The sequence below is a fragment of the Saccostrea cucullata genome, unplaced genomic scaffold, assembly GCF_032062105.1.
Source record: "Saccostrea cucullata isolate Sc308-1 unplaced genomic scaffold, CSIRO_AGI_Scuc_v1 ctg3143, whole genome shotgun sequence".
NCBI lineage: Eukaryota > Metazoa > Mollusca > Bivalvia > Ostreida > Ostreidae > Saccostrea > Saccostrea cuccullata.
Window position 1 is genome coordinate 186682 of NW_026923888.1, and position 23319 is coordinate 210000.

At 34.1% G+C, this 23319-nt stretch overlaps 1 long non-coding RNA gene across 1 annotated transcript in view; it reads left to right on the top strand.

Moving 5' to 3' along the window:
* Positions 1 to 125: 125 nt before the first annotated feature.
* Positions 126 to 23319, top strand: part of LOC134265207 (uncharacterized) — a 26876-nt gene continuing 3682 nt past the window's right edge. The window contains exon 1 of the long non-coding RNA XR_009991698.1: positions 126 to 642. This is a non-coding gene — a long non-coding RNA (uncharacterized LOC134265207). The remainder of the gene's footprint in view (positions 643 to 23319) is intronic.

Consider the following 23319-nt stretch of genomic DNA (forward strand, 5'->3'; position numbering starts at 1 on the left):
ACAAGAGGCGAAACAGGAAGAGGCGTCCTTTAAAATTATTTTCATACAAAATGTCTGTTTATTTATTTATAACAGAATCTCTCATAGTGGTCTTTCAAAAAAAGTTCAGTATAAAAGAAAAAAAAAATCAGTATAAAAGAAAAAAAGTGCTTATCACTTGAGTTCCAAACGTTTTTTGAAAAACATTGTTCCGCCTACTACGATTTTTTTTACTATTTTTAGAGTAAATATTTTGTGTAGAATCAGTGATTTTTTTAAAGAAAAATAATATAATTGACGTCCAATCACAGGATACGACATTTCTTGAGTTCGATTTAAAACTTTACCTAGGAAGAAAAAGTCTAGTTTTTCATAAATAATTAGGAATTGTTCAAATGATCTATCGGAATTCCCATTTTTATGCATAGTATATATTTTTGTATTCATATGATGCACAATTTGCTCCAAATCCTGTACGTGATAAGAAAAAAAAACATTAGCCGTTCTAAATAATCCTCTGACGCTAGCTGTATTTATTCATTTTTTTAAACAAGAAGAGGAAAAATATCGAGATAAAGAACAGTAAAAGGTACCATGGAGGAATCGCCATGGGCTTGCTCCTGAATCAGCTGAGATATATTAACTCCGTATACAGGTGTTGAAGTACGGAAGCCTAGAAGGGTCAAATATGGAAAATAAAAAAAAAAATAAAAAGTCGTTATTACGAGATAAAAAGTCGTTATTACGACTTAAAAAGTCGTTATTACGACTTAAAAAGTCGTTATTACGACTTAATAAAGTCGTAATAACGAGATAAAAAGTCGTTATTACGACTTAATAAAGTCGTTATTACGAGATAAAAAGTCGTAATAACGAGATAAAAAGTCGTTATTACGACTTAATAAAGTCGTTATTACGAGATAAAAAGTCGTTATTACGACTTAAAAAGTCGTTATTACGACTTAAAAAGTCGTTATTACGACTTAATAAAGTCGTAATAACGAGATAAAAAGTCGTTATTACGAGTTAAAAAGTCGTTATTACGACTTAATAAAGTCGTAATAACGAGTTAAAAAGTCGTTATTACGACTTAATAAAGTCGTTATTACGAGATAAAAAGTCGTTATTACGAGAAAAAAGGTGGTAGTAACGAGATAAAAAGTCGTTATTACGACTTAATAAAGTCGTTATTACGACTTAAAAAGTCGTAATAACGAGATAAAAAGTCGTTATTACGACTTAATAAAGTCGTTATTACGAGATAAAAAGTCGTTATTACGACTTAAAAAGTCGTAATTACGACTTAATAAAGTCGTTATTACGAGATAAAAAGTCGTTATTACGAGATAAAAAGTCGTAATAACGAGATTAAAAGTCGTTATTACGACTTAATAAAGTCGTTATTACGAGATAAAAAGTCGTAATAACGAGATAAAAAGTCGTTATTACGACTTAATAAAGTCGTTATTACGAGATAAAAAGTCGTTATTACGAGATAAAAGTCGTTATTACGACTTAACAAAGTCGTAATAACGAGATAAAAAGTCGTTATTACGACTTAAAAAGTCGTTATTACGAGATAAAAAGTCGTTATTACGACTTAATAAAGTCGTTATTACGAGATAAAAAGTCGTTATTACGAGATAAAAAGTCGTAATAACGAGATAAAAAGTCGTTATTACGAGTTAAAAAGTCGTTATTACGAGATAAAAAGTCGTCATTACGACTTTAAAAAGTAGTCATTACGACTTAATAAAGTCGTAAAAACGAGAAAAAAAGTCGTTATTACGAGATAAAAAGTCGTCATTACGACTTTTGGTATTATATAAGAACCTTTATTCCATAATTCGGCCTTTTCAAAAATCACCATGGAAGAAATTTGGAAATATATGCCTGAAGAAAGCGTCCAGAGAATGAAAGAAGAAAAGGTTTGTTTTTACCTGACATCACGATCGTAATTTATGATGTACTAAGATACAAAACTTTATTTTTCATTTTTCAGTATGCTTCCACTCTTTTGTTTGCTATTTTCGTCCACATATGATTCATCTATACAAGTTGACAAGTTTGAAAAAAGCTTTAAGTTAGAGTTTATTGGATTTTTTTTCTCTGTGATAATAATTCAAAGAATCTTAGTTAAAACATTTCTGTGACGTCATCTTTTGTTAAACCTGGTTCAATAAATTTGTTATTGTCCTGTCCAACCCCGTCCAATAAGTTACCTGTAGGTGTCCAATAAGATTCAACTTATTGGACAGGTACAGGTAACGTTAAAATGAGAACAAAGAGCGAGGCAAATAAGTAAACAGCACTTAAAAGGCAATGACAAATCTAACAATTTAATATGAACAACGTAGGAAAATAGTAGGCTAGCGTTAAATGTCAGTATTTCACAAAAAATCCTATTGAAAATGGCACAAAAAATCCAGTGAATTGAATGTCTCAGATTCATTATTGTAGACGCATCCGTGGCTCCGATCATAAAGTTCCTGGATTCACCGCCCATTGCTATATGATAGATTCATTTTCCAATGCTTGATTCACGGAACATAATCTGATAATATAGAATCCAATGAACACAATAATGCGTTTTCTTAAACACAACGTTGGGCTTTTTGTTTATTGAAATATCCATTTTTCCGCATTTAGCACAAAATTTTGCCCACGAAATTCCAACAGAATCTGTAATTTCGTTCAGTGATTTATTACCATTTGTCCACCTATTCCTGCGTCGTTTGAGCGAGTGTCTGTCGTTGTTTAAAGGAGTGGTTGGGGTAAAATCCTCCCGAGTTTGAAACCTGCACACAAAAGAGAAAGTGTTGCATTTCAAAAAAAATACACCAGACATAATCTCCCAATTTCAAAGAAAATGCTTAAACAGTTGTAGGATTAAAATACTTCAAATCCTATTGCTTTACAAAAATTACCCGTTAACGGGAAACTCCGAAACATAATAATATATATCTGGATTTCATAGTAAAAACTTGAACTGAGGCATCTTGGTGTAATCGGTAAATGGCATCGTCAAAACACCCGATTCTGAAGGCATTTTTTCCAAAATCAAAATGCACGTCGTCATCCGTGGTCGTTGCGTTGAAAAATGAATAAATTGTCAAGAATTTAGTAGAACTGACTTTTACGCATGCGTAGTTTAGATAAAAAATGTCGCAATGCGGACAAATTAGACTAAACAAAGTTAATGTTCATATTTATCGATATAAAACACCTCTCGATGATTCCTACAATTAATAAAATCAGAAGAAAAACCAAAACTGGTTTTCTTTGGCCTAACTTGGTGAACAGTGCCAGGTAGTCATTCAAGCAGAACGAGACCTTACCTGTAGCTGTCCAATAAGTTAACAATGGAAATGTTCGACAATGGTGAAATGTTTTAAGTAAGTTATAAGCCTCAAACTGTCCATTGTGTCAGATATTAGACTCTCCTCGGCGCTAACGCGCCTCGGGTCGTCTAATATCTGACATAATGGACAGTTTTCGTCTTATAACCATTACAGAACTGAAAACTGAAGAAAGTGCTTTCAGCATTTCTTTTGTCTATAGCAGATTTAGCCAATTAAAACCTCGTTTTCATCCTCAGTTCACTCCGCATAGAAATAGAAGCGTTCGTGCATGCAGATTCATGCATTTTTATCTCTTAATCAAAAGAACAGAAAATATACAATAACTTAATTTCAAATTCACGGAACAATATTTCTTGAAGTTATAAACCAATATCATTATCGGATCTTTAAGATTTTATGAAGAGCGGGTACATGGACATTGTAGCAGATTTAACAATCCCACGGTCACCAAACGGGATTCCACAAGCTCACTACTAACCCTGTTAGAGTTTGTCATTTCGCTTAATTGTTGAATCTTCATGGATACTGTATTTAGACAACGGAGACACCATTGTCCCTGCCATACAATAACAGCCATACTGAACCCTTAACTTAGAATAGCAATAAAGAACCATTGAAATATCCGTAACATTTTCTAGTACATAGGCGTCGGAAACGGGGGGGGGGGGGGGGGGGGTTTAGACTCTCACACTTTTTGGGGGCAAAGATATACATTATATATTTGGGGTTTACTTTTTTACTTTTTTAGCCCCCTCCCACTTTCAATTTGCCTATCCGAGCCTATGCAGTACTTTTTAGAACATGCAGAAAAAAAATATATTTTATGCAGATAGGTCCCATGTAACATGTAATCTTTCTTTAGCCTAATCTTTGCATAAAACATTTTTTATTTTAGTTTTTTACCTATCTTATTTTGACCTAGCTAGCCAAATCTTAACTTGAAATATAAAAAAAATACGGAGTCTGTTGGTGCCACGTACGAAAATTATTTTATCTGGCGGCCGCTACTTATTATTTGGCGGCCGCCACATAAATTATTTTGCAAAAGGTGAATGTTATTGGGTTAAGAAGATGGATGTTGACACAACCGCTGCTTTTTGATAAAAAAGTAAATGACAGAAAACGAATTCTTGGAAATCCCAAATGCAAAACTTTATTCATTCTCAACCAATCATAGCTTACAGCAAACACCATGATTTATGTCCGTGACCCCTGATGAGGCTTCTGAATAATCGAAACACTCTACAAATACTTGCATAATTGAAATCAAATATTAATCTGCTCTATGCAAAAACATTTCTACTAGTAGTGTGGATTGGAGTGTTGGTTCATAATAAATCTCTTAAAAGTTTGGTTGATTTATGTTGCTATTATAATTTTTACACTGTATCCACCTATAACCACACATAAAAACATGCGCGCGCATCAGGAAGCCAGGTGTTACCTGGATGCCGACAAATAAATTATGTGGCGGCCGCCAAATATTATATAGCGGCCGCCAGATATATAAGTGGCGACCGCCGGATAATATTTGGCGGCCGCCAATTAAATATGTGGCGGGCGCCAAATGTTGTATAGCGGCCACCAGATAAATTATGTGGTGGCCGCCAAATAATAAGTGGCGGCCGCCACATATTGTATAGTGACCACCAAAAAAAAATATGTGGCGGCCGCCAGATAAATTATATGGCGGCCGTCATAAAAATTATGTGGCGGCCGCCAAATAATAAGTGGTGGCGGCCACCAAATATACTAGTGGCGGCTGCCAGATAAAATATTTTTCATAGTTGGCACCAACGGGCTTCCGTAAAAAAACCCACTAGAATTGAAACAAAATAAACAACACTAATACATTGTTCTTACAAACCCATTTATCAGATTCAATAAGATGTCATAACCCAAATGCTTACTTTATGAAAAACAAGCTAATTCTATCTATCCCACTCGGGAGAAAAAGAAAAGCATGCACAGATCTAGGGGGTGCACTTTAGGAAAGGCGGGCGGTCACACAGAAGTATGAATTTATTACTTTTTTCAAAATAAAAATTGAAATACTAGGATTACCAAATTTATATCCCCGCCAAAATAACTGGCTATAAGGTATCAATAAATCCTGCGGTGGAAAGATGCATCGAAGCATTGAAAATAGAATGACAATTTAAATAAAAAATTACCGACTACAATTAATTTTTAATTGATTTTTTTTATTATTGAAAAAAGGGGAGATAACTCTGAACAAAATTCAAGGTCATAAATTAGGACACATCCCACTATACATACTTATAGTAATAAATGGGAAATATGTGTAAATAAGTCTTCCCTACGTCATTGGAAGTTGTAGTATAAAATTTCATTGTGAAAGCTCAAAGCTTAGGCTATCGAGATATCGCGCGGAAAAAGTGTTAAACAGACAGAATTCTTGAATTTATTACCTTGACCTTTGACCGTAAAATGTCTTCAAAATCTGAAACAAGTAGAACTTTTAAAAAAAATCTTATCTTCTTTAGCAAAATCCTTTTCACAGTAAAAGGGCCCACTCATACATTAGTGCCTTTGTTACATTAAAGTTTTAGAATTCAGAGAATTTAAAACTAGCTATAACAATCTAGATTGTAATAGTTAGTTTTAAATTCTCTGAATTCTAAAACTTTAATGTAACACCTTTGATATTTTTCAAGTGTTGTTAGATTTGCATACTCTTGGAGACAATGGCTTCTCTTTTAGAAGGTGCACCATGTCCCCCCTTTTAGGTCGAATGCATTGATTTGTTACAGCGCACCTTGAAATTGTTTTTCAAAGCGAGTTGATTTTGTCCTATTTTCAACGCACTATGAAAAACTAGTGTGTAATGTTATCAAAGTGCATTGCCACAATGCATGCATCAACAATAATTTTGAGTAGAAGCTAAGCACCTTGCTCACTTTGTCGCAAAATCCAAACCGTAAAAAATCTCGCTCTCTCTCTCTCTCTCTCTCTCTGTCTCAATGTATTTCTGTCTGTCTGTCTCTCTCTCTCTCTCTCTCTCTCTCTCTCTCTCTCTCTCTCTCTCTCTCTCTCTCTCTCTCTCTCTCTCTCTCTCACTCACTCACTGTCTTTCTCTCTGTCTGTCTGTCTCTCTCTCTCTCTCTCTAGTCTGTTTAATTTAATTCATTTCTCATTAGAATCTGGATATAGCAATTAGGACTCATTACTCCTTGTCTGCAAATTTCAAAGTCAGGAAGTTTTATTTTTTCGAAATACTACAAACGTATTACATTGGCGGCGTATTCTTTTAGAGCTTTTCGGTGGAAAGATACTTCCACTAATTCAAGAAAATCGCTAAATATCTAAAACAATGATACATGAAAATGCGCAAAATCAAATACATGTATACGCTTACTATAGTAATAAAATCGTTTTCTGCTAAATATCGTACATGCTAAATGTAATATATTTACAGTTATTTCCTGTGAGGTTTTAAACAATTACTTTCTTTCCCAAGCTTAATAGAACCATTGGATTAATATTCGTTACAAAAGTTCTTGTGGAACAACATAAAAAATACTAATACAACACAGTACTTGAGGCCTGAACACTAGTTTTAAAATGTTATAACCTGACACCCCTTAGAGAAAAATAGACTATCTCAAGAGTATATAAAGCAGAATTGTCTGAGTGTTCTGCACTATTCTAGAGTCTGCAGTTTCACTGTATTCCAGCTGTGGAGAAAAAAGGAACAGGTAATCGAAATAAATGGTGAGAAAGAAACTCAAATGAAACATTGAGATTATATCCTGTCAAATCATTTCTTTTTCAATTCAGTTTCATTCTCACTTTGTAAATAATTATACAAGTACAAGATTTAAATGCACAATGCCAATCAATTGAATGACAAGAATAACTCATTTAAGCTTTTATATCGAACTACTAGTAGGTCTTTCTTATTAAACTACCATTTTAATAATATAATCAGTAATTTTGTTTTTCTCAATTGGAAGTTCAACATGCATAAATACATCTATTATACCTCAACTGTAATTACTCTACATAAAATAAATACCATAAAACTGTCTATTTCCCCGAGAAGAGACTCTTTCGCTCATCTGAAGACTACTACCTGGAAAATCAGAGCTATTCCCTGGGACTACTCCCTCGTGAATATTTATTAGTAATTCAACCAATCAAAGTGTTCAGTGGGCGGAGCGTTCAAGGAATCGCAAGTATGTGACGTCATATTTTTAGCAATGTTATTATGACGTCAAAACATTTCGACATGCGATGTCAAAATCATACTTGGAATTCTAGCAAAATTGAGACAACGATAATTCTTCGAAATGTCAGTGAAAATATTTTTTTAAAAATAATTTAACTGCTTTGTTTTAGGACACAATGGGTTACCTATCATACAATCTCTAAAAGCGCATGTATCTGTAATCATGCCTACAAAGTGTTTTTTTTAATGTAGAAATATCTCATAAAAAATTGAATCGCCTATGATTGTTTCGGTATACTACACCATTTCACGGTAACTGCAGTACTGCTGTTTTGCAGGGTAAAATAATATAGTTTTGTAAAACGTAAAAGCAATTGTTTACAATACATCATTTTTTTTTTCTTTGATCGATGTCTCAAAGAAAAATTTGGAGGAAAACTTCATCAATGCGCCTAGCGCATTGATATAAAAGTTTTTCGGTCAACTTTTTTCTTTGATACATCTATCAAAGAAAAAAAAATATTACATTCATTTCTTATCATTTCATTATGATTTTGAATTAATAATAAAATAAAATAAAGTTTCTTTAACTTTTATATTAAATTTTATGCATAAAAAACAATGCGCAAGATGAATACATCACCATAACATTTACGTTGCTGAAAATTCAAAATGGCTCTAGTCTAAACATGCTGACGAAAAAAAAACGTTCTCAAATACCAACATTCTCTGGAAATAATTTACTAAAAAATAAGGTATCATTTTTAAACATCTATCGGGATATAAATACGGGTTGGTCACGAGATTAAATTCCATAAAGCCCAAAGAGCTTTATGATTAAATATTTACATTCCGTATATTTTTCCTTATGATATTCATTAGAAACCCACGACATTCTATTACATACGCGAAACCTTGTCACCGCGCGTTAGAATACACAGTAGGAACTAAATCCATTTTCTGTAATAAAGGAACAACAAAATATACAATGTTTTGACTCAATTTAGTTAAAAACTATAACCCTGTTAAATTAACGTGAAAATACTACAAATGTGCGTTTAAAATTAATTCGTCACCTTTTTTCCTGGCAATGTTTGTTTGCGTTATTGCGTCATCTGACGTCACAAGCGGCTGTTACGTCCATTAACCACGTCAGTTTTAAAGGTCGCTAAATTCACATTAAAGATTTACGAAATAAACAAATACGAAGAAGAAAAATTAGACATCCACCTGCTACAATGTCCATGTACCCGCTCTTCATAAAATCTTAAAGATCCGATAATGATATTGGTTTTTAACATTATACAGTTATACAGTTATATTTACATTTCAAATGTTTTCCTTTATATAACACTACTGAAAGGAATGCGTATCTATAACTGTATAAATACAGGTATGGGGTCAAGAGGTCATAGATGTGCGTTTGGATAATCGTTTGACGTAATTTCTCAGTGCCGTCATAAAGGGTCGACGCGCGATCAGTGGATTAAATACTTGCCGTTGGGTTTGAAAAATAATGCATTTCACACGTTCAAAGTCATAATCAGACAAATATAACGTATGAATAAGTCACAAATGTAAATTTAAGTAATAAGGTATCATTTTAAAACATCTATCGGGCTATAAATACGGGTTGGTACAAGATTAAATTCATTATAAAGCCCTTCGGGCTTTATGGAATTTAATCCATTGACCAACCCGTATTTATATCACGATATATGTTTAATCAAAGTACTGAAAGTACTGAAAAGCGGCTAGCATGCTTTCATCGAATATGTACAGTGTACAATAACAAAAAAATGCATTGAATGATGACACTAAAGTAAGCATGCATATCTTTTTCCATTGTCATCAGCGAAAAAGCAGACACACTGAATGTTGTAGTACTTAACTAAATAGTAAAACCAATAATATCCCAGACTGATGTCACAAATGTTTGTGTCAAAATATCAACCTGAGATTTTCAGTTTGAAAGACAGGAAGTTCAATTTAAAAAAATTCTCCCTAATTGTCTCCATTGGTGGCGTCCAAAAGTGCTCAGAACGAAAAAAAAAATATGTTGATGTTGCAAATTTAATTGGCTTTCATGGTCTATTGATTCTGAAATTAGGTAACTGTAAAGGCTACTATAGCAAACAACTCAAAAAGAAAATAAAATGATAATTCAAATTCTTCAAATTAATTGGTTTGGAGTACTATACATAGATCTTTAGCTGGCTAGTCTGAGAAAAACGGATGGACGAGCAGAGAATTAATTAATTTCAGAGAGCTTCAGTTTCGTAGGCTCACTGCAGGTCAGCAGGTGTAACTGTCATTGGGGATGCTTACTTTTCCTAGGCACCGGAACTTTCAAGGATCCGTTTTTCTTTTGAGACCGATCACTGTTCATTCTGTATTTTGATACAGATACTGAGTACATCTGTTTATTAATATTATTCACTATTTCTCTCACAGGAAGAAAGACAAGTAAACAAGATAATAACATTTTAAGAAATGTACATTATTTACTTTTCATACAATTAAATGTTCGAATAAGTAAATGGTATATGACAATTATTTAAAAAAGAGTATTGCACGATATGTATAAAGGAACATATACTGAGTATTTGGTAAATATTTTTCATGAAATATTGTATAAAAAAATGTGTGAAAAGGAAAGTTGTTGTTTAATCCATCAATACTAGTATTTTAAATATTCAAAGGTTCACTAAATGTCAGTGTATAAAAAACAATTTAATTGTCCATTGCAAGAATTACCTAGGTATCATTGTGACTTTTTTCAATATGTCGCATAAGCAATAAATTGTTTTTTTTTTTTTTTTTTTTTTTTTTTTGTTTTTTTTTATACTAAAAACAAGTATGCGAATTTCTATCAATATGCCTGTAAAAATCTGTATTTTAATTTTTATTACTTCTCAAAGGCTCAAAATGATAATTAACAAATTGGACAAATTCAAATTTAAAAAGTATTTTTACAACTTATACCTTGCATGGGAATTTAGCAAACTTTCAAAAATAATCATTCATTAGATATAATTTTCAATTTGTGCTAATTGTCAAGATTTTTCATGGCAATCATGCCTCTTTTTTCTGTGCATATTGGGTTCAAATATGATATTTCTCGCTATACATTTCTTCCTAAAGTTTAAATCTAACGCGTTGATAATGTTATCAGCTAAACTGCATGCTGACTTCGAATTTCGTCACAGGGCCCGATTGCCATCAGCTGATGTCACGGAAATATAATCTCGACACCAAATGCTCCTATACATAAACTTTTTAAAATACAACAATTATAAATTTATTTTATTGACAAACAAAATCAGAAAAAAAAATTAAAAACCGAAAGATTATGTTGTTTTGATAGTCTTGATTTTATTTAACATATGTAATATGTGTTAGAAACAAATCATGGGTACTAGGTAGAGGCTTTGTTGAAGTTTCCGTTGTCGATAGGTAGCGCCTTATGGAAGTTTCCGGTGTCGATAACAATCGGACACATGCCATAAAGCGGCTAGCGAAGCTAACCGCTTAAAAATGATACCTTATTTCTTAAATTGATACTCATTGCTTTCATTTGTGCATCGGTTCATCTGAATTTCAAACCGGATATAGGCCTAAATACGTATCACGTGACAGTTGAAGATTAAAAGAATTCTGTCCTCATGCATGCAGTGTCGTTTTTCTCGATCATTCGTTTCCCACGATTTAACAGATTTACGTTTTCCCCGTTCTGGTACCATAATAAAACATTTTTCAGAGTTCTGTTGTTTCATACCAGATATCTCAAAGTCATACATTTAAGGAATCACTGTCTAGTTAGTATAATAGTATGCCGGGGCACATGATCAACAATAGTGGGAAACATGGGATAATTTGCATAAGGGGCATAACGTGTCGATGAATATTATTTATAGCATAGACTCTTATCTTTTATAAGACTCCAATTTATACTTCTTCAAAAAAATATATGGTCCAAATTTGAGTTTAGCAAGTAACTATTTGAATTCAGTATCCAATTTTCATTATCTTATAAACCAAATACATTACAAGGACATATTTTTTTCTCATTTTATTATAGATATACAAAGTACAATCTTATGAGTCACTTTGTAAAATTAGTGGGAACAGGTAAGAAATAAAGGAAGTCAAATTTACCTTTTTTTTTAAATAATTTTCCCAAATGAAACCGATCCCGACCGGAATTATATAAAAAATTACTATAATTTTAATGTTAAATTTGGCTCTTTTGTTGTAATATGATTAAAACAAATCACATGATTTATTTTTCTAACATGTTATATACGTGGCAGGTGCCGTAGTTTGATAGATTCATTAATTTTGCTAAATTTCATAAAAATGTCTGTGTATTTTGCCAGAAAATTACTATCGAAGGTGTTTTTCCCACTGATTTTATTTTTTAAACAAAAAGATGAAATATTTCCAGATTTAGTTATTAGTGAATTATAGTCCCGTTAAAATGTATGAGAAATTACAGTTCTTTGTTTCTGACCTACATTCAATGGTTTATATAGGAGAATTCAAAAACACAAAACACAAGGATATTTTACTAAATAAGCAATTTTCAAACAAATCTTCATTTACATTATTCCTTTTGGACTACATTGATATTGTTTTGAATAAATTATATCAAATATTCCTCACATTAAAAAATTCGATGTGCCGCCTATTAATACAATATTGCCTGGTTTTTCGGAGGACTGCCTCTTAACCATTTGTCAAACATCGCTTATTGAAAATCAACTGATTTTTTAAATTATCGCATATGCTAGAAATCATTTTAACATTACGATAGTCTTATCTTCGATTATCGGCTTCCTTTACCAAAAATTATAACTTTGATTTTAGCAAAACAACGTGAAGTTTCCATCATTCACAGTATCAGTATTCTTAAAAATAATTGGTATTCAAGGGAGGACCTGAGCTTCCGAAGGCTCGAGTGAGCTCTTCTGATCACATTCTCTCCGCCGTCCGTCTGTAAACTTTTCACATTTTCGACTTTTTCTCAAGAACCAATGGACCAAACTTGGTACAAAGTATCCTAGGGTTAAGAGGAGTTTAAATTGTTAAAATGAAGGGCCAAGTCCCCTTACAAGGGGAGATAATCAAGAAAAGGCAAAAATAGGGTGGGATCACTAAAAAACTTCTGCTCAAGAACACTTGGCCAAGAAAGCTGAAACTTACATGTATGTGGAAGCATCCTTGGGTAGTGTTAATTCTAAATTCTGAAAATCATGAATCCAGTGTGTAGGGCTGGGCCACAATAGGGAATTCAAGTTTTACATAGAAATATATAGAACAAATCTTTAAAAATCGTCTTCTAAAGAACCACTGATCCAGAAAAGCTGAAACTTCTGAAGCTGAAGCATCCTGGGGAAGTGAAGATTTCAAATTAATAAAATCATGACCCCCAGGGGTAGGCGGGCCCACAATAGGGAATTCAAGTAACATCTTTTTCTCAGGATCCACAGGGTCAGGAAAGCTGAAAATTATGTGGAAGAAAGATACAGAGATAACGAACAGTATTCAATCTCAAAGTCCATAAAACAATACAATAAGAGCATAACAAACAGGGACCCTAGATACCCTAGAGGGGTTGGATCAGGTGCAATGGAGGAGTGGGCATCTCCTGCCGACCGGTCACACCTGCCGTGTGCTCCTTGTCATGATCAGGAAATAACGGGAAAAATCCGTCGTCAATTCAGTGTATAAATAATGGACTAACAATCGGTATGAAAAACGTCAGTCAACATTTGACTCTATGATAAATTGTATTTGCTGACAAGGTCTCGATCATAGACCCAACGAAATGATTACTTTAAACGAGACTGCTGATATACTTGTTTCATCAACTTGATTATCAATAATTTATCTCTTTTTAGAAAATTTTCATACGTAAAGCATGATTTTTCTTTTTCAAGTAAAATATCCAAGTATGAAACAAAAGTGTCAGACTCTGTGGTATCTTTTATCTCAAGCTCACCGGGATATATCGTATCGACGTAGGAATACGTCGTCGATATATCTTAATGTCGAGTTGAAGGCCACAGCAAGTGTTTTCTTATTTTCACGCATACGATTTTGCATAAACTCTGCTTCATATGAATATTAAAATAAGCATCTTGGGATAGTGTAGATTTTAAATTGTTAAAACCATGGCGCAAGGTGGTAGGGCGGGTCCATATTAGGGAATCATTGACCTGGGAGTTTTAACCTACTTTTAAAATACAACCTTGACCATATTTTTTAAAGGTTTAGTACTAGGCTTTCATACTTCAAACAATCAATCGCTGTAACAACACATTTCATTTTATATCAAGAACCTTGACACTATTACCTTGATTACGGAGTTTGATCGAGTTTTACATAAAAAATCCAAACTTTTACTTTGGTCCTAATTTTTAAACGGTAGATACAAGGACTTTCATATTTCAAATATCAATTTTTTGTTGCAAGACCCTCATTTGAAATAAAAAATTTTGACCTTTTGACCTTGACCCTGGAAATTATCGTACTTATGAAAAAAAACTTTTAATCGGTAAGAGCGTGGGCTTTCATGCCTCACATATGTAATCATTGTGAGAAGACCTTTCATTGGATATCAGCAACTTTGAACCTTTGACCTTGACCTTGGAGTTTGACTTACTTTTTTCAAACATTAACCTTTGCCATATCTTTCGAACGGTAAGGGCCATCGCTTTCATAATCCCCATACATATTCTTTTAGACAAGGCCCTTGACTTTTTGATCTTGAGCCCGGAGTTTGTCCCACCTTCGTAAACGTTAACCTTGGTGACAGCCTTTGTATATTATTATATTTCTCATTTGCATTTCTTGTGAAAAGGCCTTACTTTAGGTACCAACATATTTTGATCTGCATTTGAGAAAGCTTAACCTATGCTATCTTACCATACGGGGCATCTGTTATTTACAAACACATCTTGTTTCATGTGACAAGACCTTTCTAAATACACTTTTATTTTTTTTTTAATTTTTGACCTCATTACATTGAAGTTTGACCTACTTTTCAAGAATGCCAATTTTTCCTTAAAACATTTTGATTGAGAAGAGATAGGTTTTCATAATTGACAAGTTGACAAGATATTTCAAGCATGAAGTGATTTCTAACCCCTTGTTTTATGTTTATCAGATTGACCCTGAATTGATATTCTCAATGACAGATGAAGAACTCTCTGAATACATACCCCTTCATGGTGACAGGCTTAGACTAAAAAGATTCGTCACACAAAAACAGAAAGAGAAAAAACAAGACGGTAAAAGAGAAAATCTACTCTCTGTCCTACGAAAAAAAATTGAAGACTGTAGACAGAAGAGAAAGCCGAGAAAAGATTCATCAGGAGAAGAAGATTCAGAAGACATGAGGCCAAGGCTGAGGGGCAACAGGAATGCACAGAAGCATACCAGGAAAATTGAACTGGGATGGCTTCATAAAGGAGTTCAAGTACGACTTAAAAAGGGAGGAGGGACAAGAAAAATCAACGTAAAGAAAGATGCAACAAAGAAAGATTTGATAAAAGAAGGGAAGAGATTATTTTTTCCCCTTGGGGAATCCCCAAAAGGACCAGTTACGGACTTTCTTTGCGACTTAAAAGACTTTAGCAGCAGAAGGGTCCGTGAAGACATGACTGTGAAAGAAATGTACGAGGAGACCAAACTTCCTCTTTTGCGATTTTATTTCACAACAGAAGACAATGGACCAACAAAAAGTATTGATGCTGAAGAAAACAAAGACACGGATGATGAACTGCCAGAAAGTAGTAACAGAAAGTCCGACGGCGACGACGATTTACCACAACTTCATGTAACCTTACGCCGGAAGAAGGTACCAAAAATAGTTGATTCGGATGAGGATGCGAGTTTACCATCTTTGGGGTCTGATTATGGAACAGAAAAAGACGATATCCTAAAGCAAGCAATCAATCTTGCAGGTATTACTGACGGTATGGACGAGAGTGATAACGAGAATACGCCAGAAATTATAGATCGAACCCTCCTCTCCACTACTGAACATAAAATTACTTTGCACAGAGGACAGATCCTCAAAGAAATGATTCAAGAGTTTAAAAGAATTGATCCCTTTGGTGACATTGTTACTTTGACTGTGTTATTACCAAACGGAGTGGCTGAAACTGCTGAGGATGGGGGCGGAGTCACCAGAGATGTCCTCTGCGAGTTCTGGAATTCCTTTTATGAAGAATGCACGTTGGGAAGCTCTTTCAAAGTCCCATGTCTAAGACATGATTATGGAGAGCTTGAATGGCAGTCCGTAGGGAAAATAATTGTATTTGGATGGAAGAGTGTTGGACATTTCCCAATTCAGCTTTCAATAGCATTTTTGGAACAATCCTTATATAATACGGTAAATAGCAACCTTCTGGAGGAATTCTTAAAATTCATTCCGGAAAGTGATGCAGCTTGCTTGAAATCCGCTTTGAAGGACATCGAATCTGTTGACATGGATGAGTTTCTGGAAATTCTTGATCAGCATGAGATAAAAAGAATTCCTAAGCAGGACACTATTGCAAAAATTCTTGAAGAAATTGCACACAAAGAACTGGTTCAGTCGTGTATGTTTGTTATAGACTGTATAAGTCCTTACCTTAGGAAGCTTAACATATCAGAAAAGAAGCTGAAGACACTCTTCGAAAACCTCCTTCCCACAACCAGAAAAGTTTTAGCATTATTACAATTTCCTGAAGTTATGACTCCCGAGGAGATTGTTGTTTCAAACCATCTAAGACGGTTTGTAAGGGAACTCGACATTTTTACGCTGAAAAAATTCATGAGATTTTGTACTGGTGCAGATTTGTTACTTCAAGACAACATTCAAGTCTCGTTTGTGAATGTTACAGGACTAGGGCGGCGCCCTGTTGCTCATACATGCACATGTTTACTGGAGATCCCTAAAACTTACGAAAATTTTCCAGGGTTTCGAACCGAATTTTTGGCGGTTCTTAATTCCAACGTTTGGGTGATGGACATTATCTGAAGTGCTCTTGCGTAGAAGGTAAACTCCAGTCGTATGCACCTGGGTTATTAAAAGATTTGTTGCTAAAAGCTCAAGAAAGCTCTGAACTCTTAATTCATTTACTTGAAATTGAACATTTCTATGGTGTATGTTACCTATGTACTATTAATTACACGTGTTAAGCGTCGAGTTTATCTTAATTTTTTTTTAAGAATTTGGACCAGAAACCTTTTTACTCCATTATAGTGATTGTTACTGATGAGTCCGTCAGACTTTCATGAATATATGAAACAAATACCTTTGAAAGCAATATTCTTTGTGTTTAAAGTTATTCTAAATAAAAGGATATATGCATCGCAGTTTTGAACTATTTGTTTTTATTTCTTATTCCTTGTAATGTCGCTCACGTGGCGCAATGTTTAGAACGTCTGCTCTAGAGTAGCTATGTAAGGAGTGATATTTACATTGCGGGTTCGAATCCCACTGCGTGGCGTGAAAACCGATTTTTCGAATAAGACAGAATAAGCCAAGGTCCCGTGACGCAGAAGCTTAAGGTGCAGGCACGAAAAAGATCCCTCACTGCTCTATGACCCTCAGTGCCGTGTATAGGACAAAATTTGCAGTTTTCCATGGAAGTGTTGGCGTCTCATTTGACTGAAAAATTCTCGAGAGGGATGCTAAACAACAATTAACAAATAAACAAGTAGAGCTATTTAAAAAGTAAACGTCTTTAGCAACAACCTTAAACAGTAAACTGATCTACACCTATCAGGCCGTATACTGCAGTAATTCTTTTGAAATTTCTACATTACTATTTAGATTTTAGTGACATAAGTACGGCACGCCAAATTCACAAAAATGAGAAAATTATAGTTTCACAATCGATAAACCAGGTTTATCGCTTGTAAACTATAGTTTACGAACTGTAAACTATAGTTAACAACATTAATCTATATTTCACATCTGTAAACCATAGTTAACGCGATAATCTATGTTTCACAACCGTAAACTATGCTCAACACCGAAAAACAATCATTTGCGATTGCAAAACCTAGATTTTCTGATAAATACAGTTTCACGATTTGTAAACTATAGTTTACAAACCGTTAACTATAGTTAACGATCTGATAAATATAGTTTCAAGATTTGTGAAACTATGATTAACAACTCTTAACTATAATAGTTAACGATCGCAAACTACAGTTTACAGACGTAAATCTACGTTTATCAACAAAGTCTATCGTAAACGTTTCATTACAGACAGACAAACTTAGATTATCATTTGTAAACTATAGCTTACAACAGTTAAATATAGTTTTACAGATGAAAACTATACTTTACGAATCGTTAACTATAGTTTACGGTTTGTAAACTATATTTTACAGTCGATAAACCTATAGTTTATCAATTTTGAAACTATGATATTATCTCATTTTTGTGAATTTGGAGTGCCATACATAAGCCTTACCACGGTTGTCGCTCGGTCATCTCCATCAACTTTGACTGGCCGAGAGAAATCGCAACTTCTCGGGTCTGTCCGACTAGCGGAAAAATGAACCTCATGTTGTTTTGCCGATCTCTGACTGAAAGAACCAAGTTGATGCGGTTGTGGCCGAGAGCTTTTGGAAAACCTCAGCTGATTCCGTTATCTTCTCTTAAGGGTAATGGAAATGCGTGACAATTCTTTTACATGTTTTAGAACGCGGAGAAATAAAACCAACAAAAGAAAAACGCATTGAAATCGATGCACGTTTAACGGAGTTATTTGGGAAAAACCCAAATTCACACCTGAGCGACTTTGTGAGTCGCGCGGTTTTGGCCCTTGGCACCCACAATGCAACATTGTGACGTCACTACATGGAACGGCCATTTTGAAAGGGAAAAGAATAATATAACAAGCTGTAAAGCCTGCAAACAATGAAAATTTATTTACAACGAAATTAGGGGACCTTTTAAGTTATTGCTATAAAAAAATATCATGTTATTAAGAATTTTACTCCTGATGATTTTGTTGTTCGTTTTGTCATTATTTTAAAATTGAAAAGAATTGATTAATGGTAAAGTCGCACTAAAATTAGATCACTAGAAAGTTACTGTAAAACAACTATTATTCGCGTCATCTTTTATTCGCGATTTGTCAGTTTCAAATTACCGTATAAGTAGAATTTTTAGCGAGGATTTAATTTTGGCATTTTTAGCAAGGATGCCGAGATCGTTAAAACTGAATATCGCTAAAAATTAGTTGCGTTTTATTTGTAATAGCTAATTTAATGTGCAATTTAAAATAGCTAAAATTACATCTCGCTAAAAATGAATTACCAGTTTTTAAGGACAAATCGCTAAAATTTGCGTCTCGCTAAAAATTCTACTTTCACGGTATTTTACCATATTACCTGTATAAAGGAATTTTTGTGACATGGGGAGAAAAGATGTTTTAAAAATATTTTCCGTTTTCCATTGATTTCTATAGTGAAAAACACAAGTCTTACCAAAATTTTAGAGTTATCTCTCTTTGTTTTCCCTTTAAGTAATGTTTTATGAAAACCCATATAGTTATATATAAAAAATATTAAAAATTCAACGAATATGCTTACTTTTGAAAATTGACTTGGAGGTAGTCGGGAGAACAATACTATCGTTCGCAGTTCTTTAAAATAAGTGCTTCAATATCGGTCGTATCACAATCAGTAACTTGTCTGGACGGAGTGTAAATTCTAATGGATTTCTGAGATACTCCTATTTTTAAATTTCGTTGCATGCATAAATTGGTTTCTATAAAGTTTTAATTGGATTACGAGGTGTTGATTTCTATATAAATTGCATTTTTTTGTTTATTTTCTGCCTTATTCATTCGCTGTGCAAAGTCTAGGCGACGTCATCCTTGGTTTCACACAGTCCAGTATTATTTTGGAGTACAAAATTAGGCCATCTTCGTCTTGTATCCCTTACCGACCTGCCTAATTTACATTGAATTTCCAGTAAAATTATCAAGATATCAACTCCGCTTACTTTCACATAGTTATCACAGAGAAAAAATTAGAAATTGAAATATTATTAAAATAGCGTGTTACGTTTTCCAGTTTCATAATTTTAAAGGTATTGAGTTTTCCTCGTCTTGTCCTCATTAAAATCAAAGGAAAATATTTTCAGTCACATATTATGACCACTATGTCCAAATGTTTTACACAAACACTGGGAGAGCCTATAAGGACAGAATATCGGAAAATAGTAAAATGTGGATAGTTGCAAATCCTATTTTATTATCTACTTTAACATTGGTACACTGTAAAATCAAAACATATACAACTATAATGTATTATACTATATACAGTTGATTCGATACGCAAAATCATATTATATTGTAGTTAAGCCTAATAATAAGTGTACATGTTAGAGGACTAGTCATGACCTCGAAACAAAGTAAAGCAAAATTAATGGACACATGACTGTACATGTATATCAGCAAGCCTTTCCCGACTCTAAAAGACAGAATCAGATCTGTGAAAGAATTGCTTCTCTGAGATACAAATACAACTCTTTGGCACTATCTGCATCGTCTGGCATGATATCACCACTTTCTTCCATGATATCTAAACACAGTTCTTTAACAGTTTCATCACAAGGGTGATCAGGTTTTGGGGTTGTTTCTTCTTCGCACAGTAGAACTTCATGTGCATCAACGGGACTAAGTTGGTTATCATAACCATACAGTTCGGGTAAGGTGTACATCATGAGAGGGCGATTTCCTTCTCGTAACTTGTTTGTGCTCGACGAAATTGTATGTGTATTCCACATCGTTGTCAGCATGTCCAAGTCTTTCTATTAAAAGAACCATCATAAAAAAAATAATAACTCTATACAGTAAATATGATATAAAAACCTTAAAGGGGCTGTGGTTGTGGACATTTTTGGACTACACTTACATGTATTTTGATCCCCTTCAGAAGAAGAGCTCCATATAAAGATATAATAAAATGAACAAATTTTAAAAGTAAACTTTATGAAATTTTAAATATTTTTCTTCGCCAAATGAAAGTTGACAGCTTAAGATATCATATCCCAAAATTTAAGTTATATCTGGTGGTTAATAAAAAATAATTTGTTGACCCCCTATCCTCCTTAATTGATCTCTATAGGTGCTTAGTAATCAACGTGGATATATAGATATATACCGGTAGCAATAAAGTAAAGTTAAGTTACAGGCCACCGGACCAAATTTTATAAAGTAATTTACATTTACGGATCAAACTCACATATTTAAACTGATACACTGTGAGATAAAGCATTTATTATTTATCAATTGCTACATAATATATTACATTTTCATGAACTTTCCCTGCATACTATGTAAATATAGCCCTTTGATGAGGTCGATCCATAGATATAGAAAACACAGAAAAGCATATCGAGCAAGCACGTATATGCTTTTCCGTGAAGTTGATATATCTATGGATCGATCTCATCAAAGGGCTACATTTCTTTCATTATTTTTTACAGAGGTTGATAAAAAACAATTTGAAAAAATGGGAATAAACCACAGGTTTTCTCTCTGAACACTTAGAGACTAGAAATCAAAATAAATTAATAATCCTCTAAATTACTTAAAAAATGTATTAAAAGGGAATACATATACATGTATATTAAGCAGCTTAATATACATGTACATGTATATGTATTCCCTTTTAATACATTTTTTGAGTAATTTAGAGGATTAACTAGTTGAAAATTTTACAAATGTGCATCTTTTTTAATTGAGTAGATCCTAATTCAGGTCATTGTTACGTCTTATCAGTTACAGAACATAACCAATTTAAATTTAAGTTGAAGAGTATATCTTTTTTAGAAACATCAGGTCAATCATATTTTTTTCTTAGCTATAATTGTGAAATCACTATTATTAATTTTTTTTTCGTCCCCCCTTCCCCCCATTTTTGTTCATTATCTTAAGTAACATTTGCCACTGAACGATTGCTAAGAATATTTCATACTATATCTGTGTTTTACAGAGAGAAAACATAGGTAATCAAAGATTACGAAGCTCACCTCGACGAATGTTATCAGTTTACGTAATGCAAATCTCACATAATATTTTCCTAATATTTAGTATTCATCCCAACAACAATATTCTTGCAAGTTGTGTTTAACCCCTTAGATGGCATAAACACATTTCTATGCATGTAGTGTGAAAAACATGTATATTGTTAACAAATATTCATAACTGTTAATACTGCAGATATCAAGGACTTCAAGTTCATTCCGACAGATCTGTTCCCAAAACTTTAACCTGGTCTCTTGAAAATAAAGGTCAGATCCAGCATCCGAAGCAAGTCTGGTAGTGTCCATCCTTACATGTAGGTGCATCATCCATGCAAGTTTGGTTTAGCTAGGGCTTACAGTTACTTGGGAATGAAAATGTAGGTCAGATCCAGCATCCGAAGCAAGTCTGGTAGTGTCCATCCCTAGATACATCATCAATGCAAGTTTCGTTCAGGTAGAGGCTTATAGTTACTTGGGAATGAAAATGTACATTAGATCCAGCATCCGTAGCAAGTCTGGTAGTGTCCATCCTTAGATGCATCATCCTTGCAAGTTTGGTCCAAATAGGGCTTATAGTTACTTGGGAATGAAAATGTAGGTCAGATCCAGCATCCAGAGCTAGTCTTTTAGTGTACATCCCTAGATACATCATCCATGCAAGTTTGGTTCAGGTAGGGCTTATAGTTCCTTGGGAATGAAAATGTAGGTCAGATCCAGAATCCGAAGCAAGTCTGGTAGTGTCCATCCCTAGATGCATCATCCATGCAAGTTTGGTCCAAATAGGGCTTTAAGTTCTTGTGGAATTGACCTTCTCCAAAAATTTTAACCTGGTCACTCATCTGGAAAATGTAGGTCAGATCCAGCATCCGAAGCAAGTTTCGTAGTGTCCCTTCCTAGATGCATCATCCATGCAAGTTTGGTCCAGGTAGGGCTTATAGTTCCTTGGGAATAGACCTGCTCCAAAAACTTTAACCTGGTCACTCATCTAGAAAATGTAGGTCAGATCCAGCATCCGAAGCAAGTCTGGTAGTGTACATCCCTAGATGCATCATCCATGCAAGTTTGGTTCAGGTAGGGCTTATAGTTCCTAGGGAATGGACCTGCTCCAAAAACTTTAACCTGCTCCAAAAACTTTAACCTGGTCACTCATCTAGAAAATGTAGGTCAGATCCAGCATCCGAAGCAAGTCTGGTATTGTACATCCCTAGATGCATCATCCATGCAAGTTTGGTTCAGCTAGGGCTTATAGTTACTTGGGAATGGACTTGCTCCTAAAACTTTAACCTGCTAACGCCGACGCCGACGCCGACGCCGGGGGTATAGCATAAGCTCATCTCGACTTCGTCGAGGTGAGCTAAAAAACTGTCGGAATTCTGTCATAGAATGCAATCGATGCTTAATATATAATACATAGATAAAATCTTTAATATACCTGTATCAGCTTGATGAAACAAAATTGCACCAGACTTTTGTCTAGGAAGCTGCCACAAAATGATGTATCTCCAACATCAGTGGATAAGCTCTGGAAAAGATCCATCCAAAACTGTCCAACTTTTTTTCTAAGACAACCCCAGAACCATTCAATTCTTTGGTTGTGTGTACTCTTACCATAAAGGAAACTTTTTTTGTCCGGACAACTCATCCTGGTGGTTTCGCCTGAGGAAAACTTGCATTTGTTCAACATGAGTATTCTCCGTTCCCATATCTGCTCGTATCCGTCTTGGACAGCCTGTTTTACG